We start from the raw sequence: 15,865 nt of genomic DNA, 5'->3' as shown, positions 1-15,865 counted from the left end.
CACAGGAGGGAAGGGGAGCAGTAACTGGGCCCGGAAACTAGGGAAGAAAAAAGTCACCGCCTAGACAACCCTAATCTGGGCCCTGACTACCTATCAATATGAATAGACCTTAAAGGTAGGAATATTCATAAGCAGGATACCTAGGGCCTGATTTCCCTATAAGGCCCTGGAATAAGTAAAGGACCAGAGACAACCCATTCCTCCCCAGATGGACAAATGGAAGTCTCTGGCTCAGGTTCAGATACAACAAAAGGGAATATAACAAATACAAACAAATGCGACTCTTCTGTAGAGATGGAAGAACAGCAACACCAAAGAGGATCTCACACCAGCTCAGCCAAACCCAAATCAAGCTATCAACTGCATATTCAGAAGGGTGGGGTGAGACTATAAAGGGTAGAAGTGATGACCACTGAGCAACAGCTGAGAAAAAATAAGTGGTCATTAACCCTATCAACACTGAATCAAGGGAAATCAAGGAGACTGTTAGATTCCTCCACGTTCAGCCAATCTGCTTGATTTCCTGACATCAGTCACCCGAGGAACCTTGACAGTACCCCCCTTCTACGGGTGACCTCCGGACACCCAGGACCGACTTTATCAGGATGGGCTCTGCGAAAGGCCTTCACCAGACGATTCGCATTAACATCAGCCGCTGGAAGCCACATCCTCTCCTCTTGTCCGTAACCCTTCCAGTGGACAAGATACTGGAGGGATCTACGAAGAACTCAGGAGTCCACAATCCTTCCGATTTGAAATTCTAAATTACAGTCCACACATTTCTTCAACAGCGACTTATGAAATACATTACTAATTTTCAAAGCCTGAGGAAGTTCAAGACGAAAGGCTACAGGGTTAACAATTGCAGTGATCTTATATGGACCAATAAATCTTGGGCACAACTTACAAGAAGGTACCATAATGTTTCTTGTTGACTGCCACACAGACTCACCCACTCTCAGGTCCGAACCATTCATACGTCTCCTGTCAGCCACACGCTTATACCTGTTGCCCATCTTTTTCAGGTTATTTTGAATTTTCTGCCAAATTGAAGACAAAGAAGAGGAAAACCATTCCTCGGGAATACCGGAAGTCTGACAACCAGAAAATGTGCCAAACTGTGGATGGAGTCCATATGCCCCAAAAAACGGCGACTTATCAGTGGACTCCTGTCTACGGTTATTAATGGCAAACTCAGCTAACGACAAAAATGAAGACCAGGAGGAGGTTTTTTTCTCCAAAACAAAATATCTAATCTCTTCTGATTGGTGCGCTCCGTCTGTCCGTTCGACTGAGGACGAAAAGCCGAAGAAAAGGACAATTGCACCCCCAGTCAAGTACAGAACGCTTTCCAGAATCTGGAAACAAACTTAGTCCCCCGATCAGACACCACATCAGAGGGAATGCTATGTAGTTTCATGATGTTATCGACAAACACCTGTGCAAGAGTCTAGGTAGAGCAGGCAATGCTATAAAATGCATCATTTTGCTAAACCGATCAACTACCACCAGGAGCACGTTTTTTCCGAAGAATTCGGTAAATCTGTGATAAAGCCCATGGACAAATGCGTCCAAGGTCTGGATCGGATGGGTAACGGAAGAAGAGATCCAGAAGGCCGAGTATGTGTCACCTCGGCACAAGCACAGGTACAACAGGCTGACACATAGTCCTCAACACACTTACGCAGCCCTGGTCAACAAAATCTGCACGAGATGAGATCGACAGTGGATCTACTCCCAAGGTGTCCAGCCAAGACAGTACAATGATGTTCCTCAAATACCTTATGACGTAAGTCTGAAGGAACAAACAATTTGCCTGGAGGACAAGAGTCCGGAGCATCCTCTTGGGCCTCCAACACCTTAGCCCTTAAGATCAGGATATAGGGCAGATATGACTACCCCTTCAGACAAAATAGGACTAGGATCTTTAGAATCAACCCCTCCCCCCACCAGGAAAGCTGCGCGACAAAGCATCCGCCTTGACGTTCCCTTGGATTCAGTCGTTTAGCTGACTTAAGGTAAGCCAGATTTTTGTGATCAGTAATTACCATAATAGGATGAATTGCTGCTTCCAACCAATGGCGCCATTCTTCAAAAGTCAACTTAATGGCCAGCAATTTCCTATTAACCACGTCATAATTTCTTTCAGCAGTCAAAAGTTTTTTTTATAGAAAAAAGCACATGAGCACCATTTACTAGGTGAAGGACCTTGCGACAAAACTGCTCCCACCCCTACCTCGGATGCGTCAACCTCTACAATGAATGGCTGAGACACGTCCGGTTGCACCAGAATAGGGGCTGAAGCAAAATATTCCTTCACAGCAGAAAAGGCTTGTAATGCCACCTCAGACCAAACAGAGAAATCGACCCCCCTTCCTAGTCATGTCTGCTAAAGGTTTAACCACAGTTGAATAGTTCAAGATTAATTTACGGTATTAATTGGTGAATCCCAAAAACCGCATAAGCGCTTTCAGATTTTCGGGTCGATCCCAGTCCAACACCGCACTGACTTTCTCGGGATCCATACGAAAACTCAGGGTGAGAGCAGGTAACCCAGGAATTGCACTTCCTGAACAGCAAAAACACATTTTTCCATCTTCGCATACAATTTATTCTCTCTTAGGATCTGTAACACCTGTCTCACATGATCCTTATGAGTCTCCATGTCTGGAGAATAAATTAGTATGTCATCCATATATACAACTACAAATCTCCCCGCCAGATGATGAAAGATGTCATTGATAAAAAGTGTTGAAAAACCGCTGGAGCGTTGTTTAACCCGAAGAGCAACCACACAGACATGTGCGCCTAGCTCCGCAGCCAAACTCCACCCCCTCATATAGCTATTTGAACGGAAAAGGGAAGGGGTTAAATGCACCCACTCCTGCTCTTTTGGTTATCAGGATGAGTAACGTTTTGACCTGTGTACAGTATATCTTAAATGAAAATTAAAAGAAACAAGGGTTTTATCTCAGAAATATTACTTAGAAATACCAGGAGGGTGACAAGCAGTTTCCTCCAAGGTCAGCGGGAGCTGACGCTGGTTGTATATCACATGCCATCAAACCGCAGCCCTGTCAGCAGTCGCTGTGCTCTGATTTCTCTAAACCGATCGAAGTATTTTCAATTAGAGGAGGCAGAGAAAATAGGACCACTGCGGCTAAAAATAACAGGCATGGGCTTATTAAATCTCTTTGCCTGCCAAAGAGCATATTGATTTGGAGAAAGGCTTCCATTAGCGATGTCAGGGAAAATGCATTTGATGTTCTCATGTCTTTATTATTCCAGTGCTCCTGAAACCAAAGTGACGCACTGGCCAAATGGCAGAGAGCAGCCCCCTGGCACAGGCTTGCTATACACATAAGATAACGGTCGATCAAACACTTGTTCAGGTGACAGCAATCCCTCCGATTCTCCCATACATATGCATGCTCAGCTCGGCAATCAGTTGGAGAATAACACTCAGCATCTCCAAGCAACCATCAGTGATAAACGTATTGGGGGTCATTTATTATCCAGAAATACGCCTATATTAGGCGTATTTATGGCGCAGATTGGGGGCCTATTGCCGCAAGCCTCAGAGGATCAGGAGGTGAGGATGGGAGTGATAGTGTATGTGACTGCGATAATTAATTATTCAGAGTTGTAGAAAATTAACAAGTCAATCTTTACTAAAGTGCATAATGAGAGCTGTAGTACAGCCAACAATATGAAGGCACAGTTCCAAATAATTGACAGTGAAGTCGCTCCCCAATAGTTGAATTTAGGCAAATAGCAACAATCATAATAGGAGTAGTAGTCCATAAGCTCCTTATAAACACTTTGCAACCTTCCCAAGATAACCACAGCTGTGCAAAACTCTCAAAAATAAGTTCCCACAGCGGGGTGTGAATGCTACAAATGGTCCGCCAATTCTTTATACAAATATGAAAGGTGCCCATAACTGTTATTTCATCCCACAAGCAGCAAGGTCTATAGTCTATAGCAACAACTAGCAAATACCTTGCTAACACACATGGCAGTGCGCTCCTAGACAGGCTTTGGATATCTGTTCCTCCTCCCCCAGGGATTTTCTACTTACCAGGAATGATGTTCCTCCTGCCTACAGCTTCACCCAAACTCCTAGGCATCTGCTTTTCTCACAAGCAAATCCCAGATCAAACTAGCATCTGCCCCGGGAGGCAGAGCTAAACTGAGGTGGCTGATTCAATACTAACTAGAAAGCTCCTCCCTCAGAGGGGAAAGCTAGTTATCTCTGCTGAGTGAGGGCCTAATTAATTAAACAGTGCTACGCATAGACAGCTTTAAGGAATACATACAAAGCATAATTTTTTTTGTAATGTACTAAATCAACATTTTGTTGAGCCCCGATTCTGGGGTACTGCACAATTATGACTATTTAAAGCAATGTCATAACTTACAATGGAGATGAGGCCTCTTTCTAGCTACAGGTCCTCCCTGCTTGCACACAATATTCAGAGTCATAACATTTAATTCATTGGATGAGGATAACAACAAGTTAATTAAAGGTGTTGTATAGGATTGGAAATACTGTACATGGCCTCTTTCTTCAAAAAACTGTGCTTCTTCTGTCCATAAGTTATGTCTGGTATTGCAACTCCACTCTATTAAAATGAATGAGACCGAGACAATACCACACAACTTATGGACAGGTGTGGTAGTTTATTTTGGGGGGGATGGCATGTTTCTCCAACCCCTTTAATAGAAAATTAGTAAAAAAGTCCATAAATGCCAGATTAGAGGTTTTACAATTGGACAGAGTAACTAAACCTTTTAAATGAAATTTGTATATGATGTCCCCAATACCCTAAAAATACTTTTTCCAATATACTTTATTAATTTTGTATTTATCTTACTGCTTTTCCTACCTAAAGCGCACCATTCACCGCGCGCTTAAAACTCAGTTCTCCATACACCGCTGACAGTACGGAGTGTGAAATTTATGAATAGGGTCGCCGCAGCGCTGTGAGTACGGGCAGGAGCAGTAATGTGCTCCCTAGAGGATTTCTAACTCCTGGCATAGTACATGGGTACCCTGTACCCATGTACTATGCCCGGATTAGCTGAGAGGAGCGGGCTCCTGCTTCTGCCTGCTCCGCTAAACGAAGAGAACTGCATGTCAGCATTTAGCTTAGCAGAGCAGGCAAAAGCAGGAGCCCGCTCTGCTCAGCTAATCCTGGCATAGTACATGGGTACTATTCCAGGCAGTTATTGCCCTTGGTTACATTCAAACATCTGGACACAGCAAAAAATATCTGAATGCTGCTCAGCCAATAAGCCAGGGCAGGGGCAGGAAGTGGAGCGCAGGGGTGACCCTCACACTATTGGAACAGTAACAAACAGGGGGACAGGGGAGAGATTGGAGAGGTGAATATAGCAATAGGATATATTTTAATTTTGTTGGAATACCCCTTTAACTTGCGATCATTTGTCCAGTGACATTATTAGTTCAGGACCAACCAAAATCTCTATTATACAAAAATTCTTAAACCAAGTTCTGGTACTCACCCTTCCCTAGGTGCTGATTATGTCTTTCTACAGGTACACAATTGAATCACCTAAAATAGAAAAAAAAAAAAACATATGTAACATTTGCAAGCAGTTAAAAGCAGTTTCAATGTGATCAACTCTATGCGACGGAGATGTGTTGCACTTAGTGAGGCAAATGGTGGCCACACCAGATACTGACTGGTTTTCTGATCCCCCCCGCCAGTAACACAAAACTGTGCACATTTCAGAGTGGGCTTTTATTGTGGGCAGTCTAAGGCACACCTGTGCAATATTCATGCTGTCTAATCAGCCCCTTGATATGCCACACCTGTGAGGTGGGATGGATCATCTCGGCAAAGGAGAAGTGCTCACTAACACAGATTTAGACCGATTTGTGAACAATATTTGAGAGTATTGGGTCTTTTGTGTATGTAGAAAATGTTTCAGCTCTTTGAGCTCAGCTCATGCAAAATGGGAGAAAAACAGAAAGTGTTGCATTATTATTTTTGTTCAGTGTAGTTTTAAAAAGGATAATTTTAGATCAGTGTCTAGAATGTAAAAAAGAACAAAACAAAAAAAACAGGCCTAAGATATTTCTCATTATATGAAATTCATCCTACTTACGGTAAAGGAAGTCCCCTCCCTGTGTATGTGTGTTTATGGATACTTGTGTGAATACATGAAGCTGTATATATATAGAACACGCGTGTGTATTTGTGTACATGCCACACGTGTATCAGTGTCTCCGGGGTGTGAGATGGGAAGTGTAGTTGGGAAGCCCATTCCTTCCTCCCAGCCCCTCCTGTTATTCCCTAGTGACTTCTTGTGCTTCCTGAGGTGGGCAGCTTTAACCCTTTCCTTTTAAGTGGGGGCAGTAAACAACAGTTAAAGAAGCGTAGGGTTGGATATTGAGAGGCGAGCTCGGAAGACAATCCTGCTATTAAATTAGGAACAGTAAAGAACAAGGTCAATACACAGAGAGCATTATATACTGCAATATATTGTACATTATCACAAATGCCGACAACGTTTTGCTCAGTTCAATGCTTGCTTACCTCCTTTATGGATGTACATCATGAAAACATGTATGCATACCGCCCAGCTGTCCCTGATCCAGCAGGACAGTCGGGGTCCCGGGACAGCTGAGGTATGTCCCGATTTCAACTGCATCTGCGTCCTGAGGAACAGCAAATGCAGTAGTGAAGCAGGTTGCTATTACCTCCACCCTGTGCTCTCTCAAGCAGCAGGTGCGATCTGGTGATGTCATCAAACCAGCTGAGCTGTAGGGCAGAGGGCATAGGCTGGGGAATCAGTCTGTGCCCTCTACAGTCCAGCTCAGCAGGTGCGATCTGGTGACGTCATCAAACCTGCTGAGCTGTGGGGCAGAGGGCATAGGCTGGGGAATCAGTCTGTGCCCTCTACTGTCCAGCTCAGCAGGTGCGATGACATCACCACATTGCACCTGCTGCTGGAGAGAGTAGGATGTGCTCCGGTCATTGGGGGAAATAGTGCTTGGTATTAGGGTACTAGCGTTTTTCTTTTCCGGCATAGAGTTCCGTCACAGGGGCTCTATACCGGAAAATAACTGATCAGTTTTATCCCCATGCATTCTGAATGGAGAGTAATCCGTTCAGTTTGCATCAGGATGTCTTCAGTTCAGTCGTTTTGACTGATCAGGCAAAAGATAAAACCGTAGCATGCTACGGTTTTATCTCCGGCGAAAAAAACTGAAGACTTGCCTGAATGCCGGGCATTTTTTCCCATAGGAATGTATTCAAAATACTGGAATGCCGGATCCGTTCTTCCGGCCTGCGCATGCGCAGACCGGTAAAAAAGTGAAAAAAATACAAGACGGGTCCGTCTGTCCGCATGACAAGAGGAGAGATGGATCCATTCTTGCAATGCATTTGTGAGACGGATCCGCATCCGGATCCGTCTCACAAATGCTTTCAGTCACATCAAAATCAGCGGATCGGCTATCGCAATAAAGAAAGAAATGAAGACCCCCTGCAGCTGGTGAGTGCTGCTGATTTTCTTATTTCTATTTTTGTGGACAGAATAAATATAGAATTGTGTGAATAATTAATACTGTGTGTTAGAAACAGCAGAAACCCGGTGGCTATGGAGCCCGCTGCACGCACGAGCGGGCGCCATGTTTAAAGACGCGACTTCCGCCGTACATGTCGCAAAGGGGTTAAGGGTGTATTATACTGGCAGATAGTCTGCCAAATCATCGCTAACGAGCGTTCGTAGTAACGCCTATTACGAATGATCTGGCAGTGTAATACTGCCACCAATTATCTGACGAACTAGCAAACGCTCGTTCATCGGGCAATCCCAATCTTTAAACAGGTTTAAGAATCATCGTTTGCCGGCGGCAGACCGTGCTGTCTAATCACAATCTGCTGCCGGCAAATAATGATTTAGTATCAGGAAGAGCAATGGCATAACGATCGCTTCTCCCCATACTCTGCTTCCTTCCCAACAATCGCCTGCATAATGTGCCTGTACAGGCTTTAGGGTATATTCCCTAACAGCGTAAAATGCGGTGGAAAAATCCACATGAATTCCATGCAGATTTTGCCACAGAAACGACTGTGGGTCTCATTCTGCATTGCGAACGGTGAAATCTGTGTTGTGGATCCACAGCATAAATCAATGTGCCAGAGATTTCAAATCTGCACAACGGTTTAAATTATGGCGCAGATTTGATTTCAGCATGTGGAAGAGATCTTAAAAGCTCGATGCACAAAAATCCACAGCTTTATACCCCATGTGAACATACTCTTATGAAACTGGTATTTGCATCCTCTTTGGCCTTATCATTTATACCGTACACTGCCATATAATTATGATGCATTGAATAGTTTTTTTCTTTTTCTGTGCTGGTATGAGTACCATATGGCAGTATTCTGTTAGTGCCATAAAGAGGACAAGAACTGTATATTCCAAATGCTAGCTATATATGTAAAGACTGATCTTGGCCCTCCATACTTCTGCACAGGCATCTCTTTATAATGCTGGCCTATGTTGTATCACATGAACACGGCCAAGCACAGCTGGTAATGGACTATTCAAAGAGCCATGACATGATTGGCCTCGTAACCACGTGACCCAACCAACCAATACCCAACCCATCCAGGTCAATGGCCAGCATAGCAGGTCACATCAATCCAGAATGATCACAACGAGAGCTCAGGAGCTGACTACAACCTATTCACTACACTCAATCAGAACCAGAAGTATAGGAAGGACAAAATAGACAACTGACAGGGCTTCCACCATTTAGCGGCTTGAGGCAGAGCTTGTTAAGAGCTCATCTGCATCCCTTTCTTCCCAGAATTCCAGAGTAGCACGTATGGCCTGAAAGTCTCCTCATGCCGATTAAGGCGCTCTCTCCCCAAGGAGAGATAATACCCCCCAAATCGGGGCTTTAAAGGGAAATGTGTCACCAAAAATTGTATCTACCCGTTAAAACCAGATAGTGTCAGATCCTTTTTTCTAATCTGTTTTTACTTTCTGATTGAATATTTATTTATTCAATTTCCTGAACATAATTATGGGGCAGACATCTTGCCTGAGCTTTTCTTAACAGCATTTAGAAAGCATTAAGAAAATTGCTTTACGGCAGCCCCATGGTCCACAGACACAATGATCAGAAGGGGACCTCATTGACTTCTATGGGAGAGTTTTCTAGGCATGCTTTGTGACCTATGCAGTGGTCATTGTACGGGGAAAGAATAGATAAACTATGACAATCGCCTGTTGTGAATGGTGGACCCAGTCTTATCTGTTCACAGAGGTGATATCATTACATTCAGGATTACAGGATGACAGATAAGCAGATAACTGCAGTAAAGTGATCTGTACAGACCAAGAAGTGGCACCTATTATGAGACTTAGTGGCTAGTCCAAAAACTGCAGGATTTTATGGTTTTTGTTTAACTATAGACATTGAAAATTAAAAGTAACATCATCAAAAATTCTTTAATAATATGTTAAACATAAAAACGTAATTTAAACATTAGGTCTTTTTCTAATGAGACATTCCCTTTAACGCCCCTATTCTCCCATAGAAGTGAATAGACGGTGCAATGGCCGCCTCTTCGTTCATTCACCACTTGGATGTAGAGACTGAGAACCCTTGTTCTGGAGATAAGTGTATGTCCCAGAAGTGGGAGCCAAATCTATAAGACATTTATGGCCATTCCGTTGAACCAGACATTCTTTGTTCAAGAAAGACTTCTTTAGATTTAGATTCTTTAGCTTTATTTAGATATACTGACCCAACAACTTGTGCCTATACTGACACCTTCTCCGTTGTCTCCTACTGAGAGTTGGCACCTTTCATAAATGATTATTGTAAGGATTATTGTAAATGATTATTGTAAAGCCCTTTTTTACATGGGTCAAGGATCAAAGCAAATATCAGGGGGTCATCACTTCCGATAATTGCCCCGTCTAAAAGTGCCACTGATCACCAGACAAGCAATCAAAATGCTTCTCATTGATTACCGTATTTTTCGCCCCATAAGACGCAGTCGCCCTGAGTCTTATGGGGCGAATACTAATGTGCGTTTCTATTATGGAAGAGCTCATTAGTACCGGAGGACCAGGAAGCGGTGAAGGCTCTGTATTAACCGCTTCCTGGTCCTCGGCTGTCAGCTGTGCTGTGGCTGCGCACAGCGTGGGGGCGCTCTGTGACCTCAAGCTGTGGGCACTGGTTCACAGCACAGCCGGCGGAGGAGAAGGAAGAAGATTGCGGGCGGTCAGGAGCAGCGGCGCCCGGAGCAGGAGAGGTAAGTGATTTTTTTATTTTATGTCATCTGAGGCAATGGGGGCTCATCAAAAACGGCAAGGGGCTGATCAAAAGAGGCTTGGGGGCTAATATGAGACTGAGGCTAGTCAAAAGATGCATGTGGGCTGATCAAAAGCGGCAAGGGGCTGATCAAGAGAGTCTTGGGGCAAATATGGGACTGGGGCTAGTCAACGGAGGCATGGGGGCTAATATGAGACTGGGGCTGATTAAAAGAGGCATGGGGCTGATACGAGGCTGGGAACTGATCAAATGAGGCATGGGGGCTGATCAAATGAGGCATGGGGGCTGATCAAATGAGGCTGATTTGAGACTGGGGGTCTGATCTGAAGTCTGAATGGGGTCTTATTAATATTGGGGCTCATATCTGAGGTCTGATCTGAGGTCTTATTGGGGTCTTATTAACATTGGGGATATGATTGGGGCTGTGATCTGAGGTCTGATTAACACTGGGGGTCTGATTGCTGGTCTGACCTGAGGTCTAATGAAAAATATTTTTTTCTTATTATCCTCCTCTAAAACCTAGGTGCGTCTTATAGGTCAAAAAATACAGTACATCTTTTATGTGGCATATTAAATAATTTGCCAGCAGCACATCGCCCCCGGGTAAACAGGGATCTGCAGCCTGCAATGAATACTTATGGAGACAAACGATCTCAGTAGTGATCCGTCGTCCCCATACAGAGATGATGACTGCTGCATATGAATACAGCTAACATCTAAGCTCAAAGATCAGGCAATGATCGAGAATAAATGGTTAATTTCCAATCATTGCCTATGCATTTGCTCATGTGGAAGAGCAATGAGTAAATCTGTCCCAATGTGATCATAGACAATAAAAGTATACAACTATGATACTACACTTTATTTTTTTTAAAGGAGCACACCAGCAACAGTCCCTGTTTAAAGGTGCAGTACGGCCATTAACAATGAAGGAGGACTATAAAGTGCAGTCATCATTATTAAATGAAAGGCCGCTGCAAGCTAATTGGCCATGCAGTCCTTCGCAGCAGCATGGCCGCAACCTGCCCACAGCACGTGGCCGTACCCTATGGCAGAGTGGCCTGAGTATACCTGATTTATAGCGATTTGCAACGAGGTTCATTCGGACCGAATTGAATTTCTTGGTGAACTTCGGCAAAGTTACTGAATCAAATGTTTCAAAGCTTTGCTCATCTGTAGTCCCCATCATGCAATAATTATGAACATATCTCAGCTGAAAGTCAATTAGATCTGTGTGCCGAGGGGGAAGTGACGTCACTGCCGGTCACAAATAGTACAGGGTAGAATCGGTATGGGTGATCCAGAACGAGCTCATATGTTTTGAGCCGAGTTGTATCCCGATGCGTTCCACCTTGGAACGCAAACCGTCACTAACCCTAAGTCACACCGACCTTAATGCGTTCCATGCTGGAGCGCAGACCGGCAGTGACGTCACTTCCCTCTCGGCACACAGATCTAATTGACTTTCAGCTGAGATATGTTCCGATGCGTTCCACGCTGGAACGCAAACCGGAACTAATTTCAATTCATGTCGGCTTCAATGTGTTCCACTTTGGAACGCAGACCGGAAATGACATCACTTCCTCCTGTTTTGGCGCACTTTTCAACTTGTATAAATACTTGCTAATGTGTGTTATGTGTTTATGCTCCTGATGAAGGGGATCCCAGTGACCCTGAAACGCGTTGAGTCTGCTTTTACCCCTACCCTGTGCTAATTAAAAAAGGAAAATAACCAGATGTACTATTTCCGGACGATCCTACAGGCGACCCAGGCGCAGGAGGAAGCAGAGTGGGTGTCATGTGCTTTATCCCACCCTGCCCCTCCTGGGTGAAGTGAGCTTTTACTTGAAATTTTTATTTGTAGTCTCACTGCGTTTATACTCCACTATTGAATTTTAAAAAAAAGGTAACTCTGCTTTTTTTATAGAAATATTGTGGATTTTAAAAATGGCTAATTGTGGGGTAGCTCTACTATAGCTATCAACTACAAGTGGGCTTATACTTCTGAGGCATTTGGCGCCGTATACAGGCTTTTTTTTCCCTCTCTGTTGTGTCTTTATCTTTTCACCTATACAGAGTCAGGTTCACACACTGTCTCTGGTGCGGCTTTCTCAGTAGTCCACCAGCCCCCAGGCTGTAGCACAGTCAGTCCATATTATCTGCCAGCCTCATGGTCTCTCAGCCTTGTCCAGCTGAGACCACACTCACAGAGCCTCCAGCAGGACTGGGTTTCACAAAAACTCTGTCTCCTTCCCCAGACTGGGAGCCACACCCAAGTCCAGCAACAGGATTAAATACCATCCCTGGACATGGGCATATTCCAAAATCCCAGACTGGAGCATGGGGAACAGGCACCCACCCAACACATTGCCTGTTCCCAGTAAAAGCCCGCCCCGGACTAGCTGTCTTGGTGTCCTCCAACGAACTTGGAGGCCACCAATATCTAGGGCCTTTACTCCACCAAGGCCGGGCCCCTTGGTGACACGCTACTGGTGCAAACAACACCCCTTTTTCATGCTTCCCCGGGACTTTACTGCACCCATCTCTATTCACATTGCCACAAGTAGAAGGAGAGAAAAGTCTGTAAACTAGACGAACCGCAACTAACCTGACTGGATTGTAAACTAGTTACGTGAGGCAGTTTGCAAACACAAGGAGTTGGCGAGGCGGAGGGTATAGCTTCCTCTGCCAGCTTCCTTTTAGTTTGATGTCAAAAGACTTTGGATATGTAACAGGGACACCAGTAAAGACATAGATTGCTTAACACTTCCCCTTATAGCAGTCCTTAAAGTAATTTCTCAAAAACAGCACCGCGCTGTTAGATGAGAGCACTATGTGGAAGCCTGTGCCATCCTTTATACAGTAACGCCTCCCATACACCTTCAGTGCCCGTCATTAGAACGAGCTCTCTCTCCCATCTCCCCAAACACATAAAGGCTCGTCCAAGAGTATCAGTGTTTTTAATGGGGGGGAATGGAGAAAGCCGCTGCCACAAACCTCTGACTTCCTTACACCGGCTGACAACGTCTACAATACACTTTAGATACCGTGGCTGTCGGCTGAACGCTCATTCAGTCCACAGCTATGGCTCCTGAAAATGCCAAGTTTGGCTGACATAAATCTAATGTGTATGACAACCATCAAACACCTTATGGACAAGGGTAACAAGCAGTTGTCAATTTATTTTAGTCATACATTTCCAAAAGGAATAACAGAGGAAAGCATAATGCAAAAGTTCTTTAAAAAAAAAAGTGCTCCCGAATTATTATTCTATGTATTTTCCAAGATAGACAGGAGAGAAGACAGGTCCTACATAAAAGGGCAATTCAAAGGAACACCTTTCACTTAGTGATCTGTTGCTTCATTGTGGAGAAAAAGACTTTTAGGGCATGTCCACATTAAGGTTTTTGCTAGCATTTTTCGTCATTTTTGGGTATTCAGTACCTGCGTTTCTTGTGGTAAAAACACCAGCTCCAGATGTTAGCTGAACATCTACAGGAAATATGTTGGCAAATACACAGTTGGCAAAAAAGAAATGCCCGAAAAAGCCACAAAAAAAAAAACTTATGCACTTTATTTTGAGTTTTTTTTTGTAAAAAAAAAAATACATTAAAATGCAAACAGCTGTACAGTGCACCGCTGGTGGACCCAGGCCTCTCTGTGTGTTCTTGCTCCTCCTGGTTCCTGTGCCAGCCCCTCGCTCTGCTTCCTGGTTGACCAGGTGAGATGACCATGCAGAAACATGGTCCTCAAACTGGACCCCAGATATGGAAATACGGTGTTAGTGCATTTCAGTGGGATCATGCATATCACAGTACTACATATGCAGAATAAAGCACAAAATAAAAAATATAAAAAAGCTGCATGTTCCTCCTCATCGAGTTGGATTTCAAATTTACAATCCTTTTGTACTCAAGGAGAGAAGCCGCTGCTAGGACGTGTCTTCAAGACACATGCCTACTTAGTCACACCGACTGTTCACATATATGGAGGGGTCATCATCTGAACAAGCATTCAGCCGACAGCTACCTATATAATGTGTACGGCCACCCTTAGGGAGGTATTAGGGCTGTTGCACAGGAGCGAGTCCATTACGGGATTCACGCTCCATGTGTGACTGTGATCCTCCGTTCTGGACTTGCAGGAGAGAAGGACATTATACTGATATATAATGCTATGTGTCTCTGCTTGACCTTAAGGCCTATTGCACACGACCGTATGGCTTTATCTTGGAGCGCAATTCCCACAATGGACTCGTTCCTGTGCAACAGCCCTTACACTGACAGAGGGAAAGCAAGATCATCGATGACAAGCATTTGTAGGAACGCTTGTTAGCGATGATCTGCCTGTGTAAAGGTGCCGCTGATTACCCGATGCTCGTTCATCAGGTAATCACAAAAATCATTGTTTGCCGGCAGCAGATCGTGCCGTTCAATCATGCACTGCTGCCGGCAAATAATGATTCTGTATGGGAATGAGCGATGGCATTAGTGATCATTCCTCCCCATAATGTGGAGGAGATCACTGCATGTAATAGCAACTGTATCCTTCACTTACGAGCAGGCGATTGCCGGGAAGGAACGCTTCCTGCCCAACAGTCGTCCAGTCTAACACAGCCCTTAGGCTAGGTCTACACGACGACATTTGTTGCGCGACAAAAAGTCGCGCGACAGATAGGGCGCAACATTTGTCGCGCGACATTTTGTTGCACTAATGTCGCGCGACAATTTTTATAATGGAAGTATATGGTGTCGCACTGCAACATGCGACATGCTGCGACTGCGACGCGACAGTCGCAGAAAAATCCATCTCGAATGGATTTTCTGCGACTGTCGCGTCGCAGTCGCAGCATGTCGCATGTTGCAGTGCGACACCATAGACTGCCATTATAAAAATTGTCGCGCGACATTAGTGCAACAAAATGTCGCGCGACAAATGTCGTCGTGTAGACCTAGCCTTAGAGTGGATAGAACAGTGTAGGCCAAGTTTTGCGTGTGGAATAAAGATATTAAAATATGGCTGTATTACAGCCCCCTGAAATTGAAGTGGTGTTCCCAAAGCTCTACACCACAGAAGCTTGGTTGTTTTTTATCCAATGCTGATGAGAGATAACAAGCCTTAGGGCCGCTTCACACGAGCGGATGCCGTGCGTGGCATCCGCTCCGTGAAAGAGTGCCAAGACCCGCTGCAGACTGCAGAGGCACGGAGCGGTAACATGACTGTTAATGCTCCGTGCCTCTCTGTGATCTCTTTACTACGAAATCACAGTTGTCACTGTGATTTCGTAGTAAAGAGATCACAGAGAGGCACGGAGCATTAACAGTCATGTTACCGCTCCGTGCCTCTGCAGTCTGCAGCGGGTCTTGGCACTCTTTCACGGAGCGGATGCCACGCAAGGCATCCGCTCGTGTGAAGCGGCCCTTAAACAGCTTTCTGTAAAAGCCCCTTTAGGCCTCATGCACACGACAGTATTTTTTCACAGTCCGCAAAACGGGGTTCCGTTGTTCCGTGATCCGTTTCCGTTTTTGTTTCCGT

At 44.7% G+C, this 15,865-nt stretch overlaps 1 protein-coding gene across 2 annotated transcripts in view; it reads right to left on the bottom strand.

Moving 5' to 3' along the window:
• The window catches only part of HRAS (HRas proto-oncogene, GTPase), an 88,772-nt gene that overhangs the window by 38,196 nt on the left and 34,711 nt on the right, over positions 1 to 15,865 (bottom strand). For both annotated transcript variants that reach the window (XM_044270438.1, XM_044270439.1), the window contains exon 2: positions 5,530 to 5,579. The gene's annotated coding sequence lies outside the window, so the exon portion shown is untranslated. The remainder of the gene's footprint in view (positions 1 to 5,529; positions 5,580 to 15,865) is intronic.

Source organism: Bufo gargarizans, chromosome 10 (genome assembly GCF_014858855.1).
Source record: "Bufo gargarizans isolate SCDJY-AF-19 chromosome 10, ASM1485885v1, whole genome shotgun sequence".
NCBI lineage: Eukaryota > Metazoa > Chordata > Amphibia > Anura > Bufonidae > Bufo > Bufo gargarizans.
This window is presented reverse-complemented; position numbering and strand designations above follow the sequence as displayed.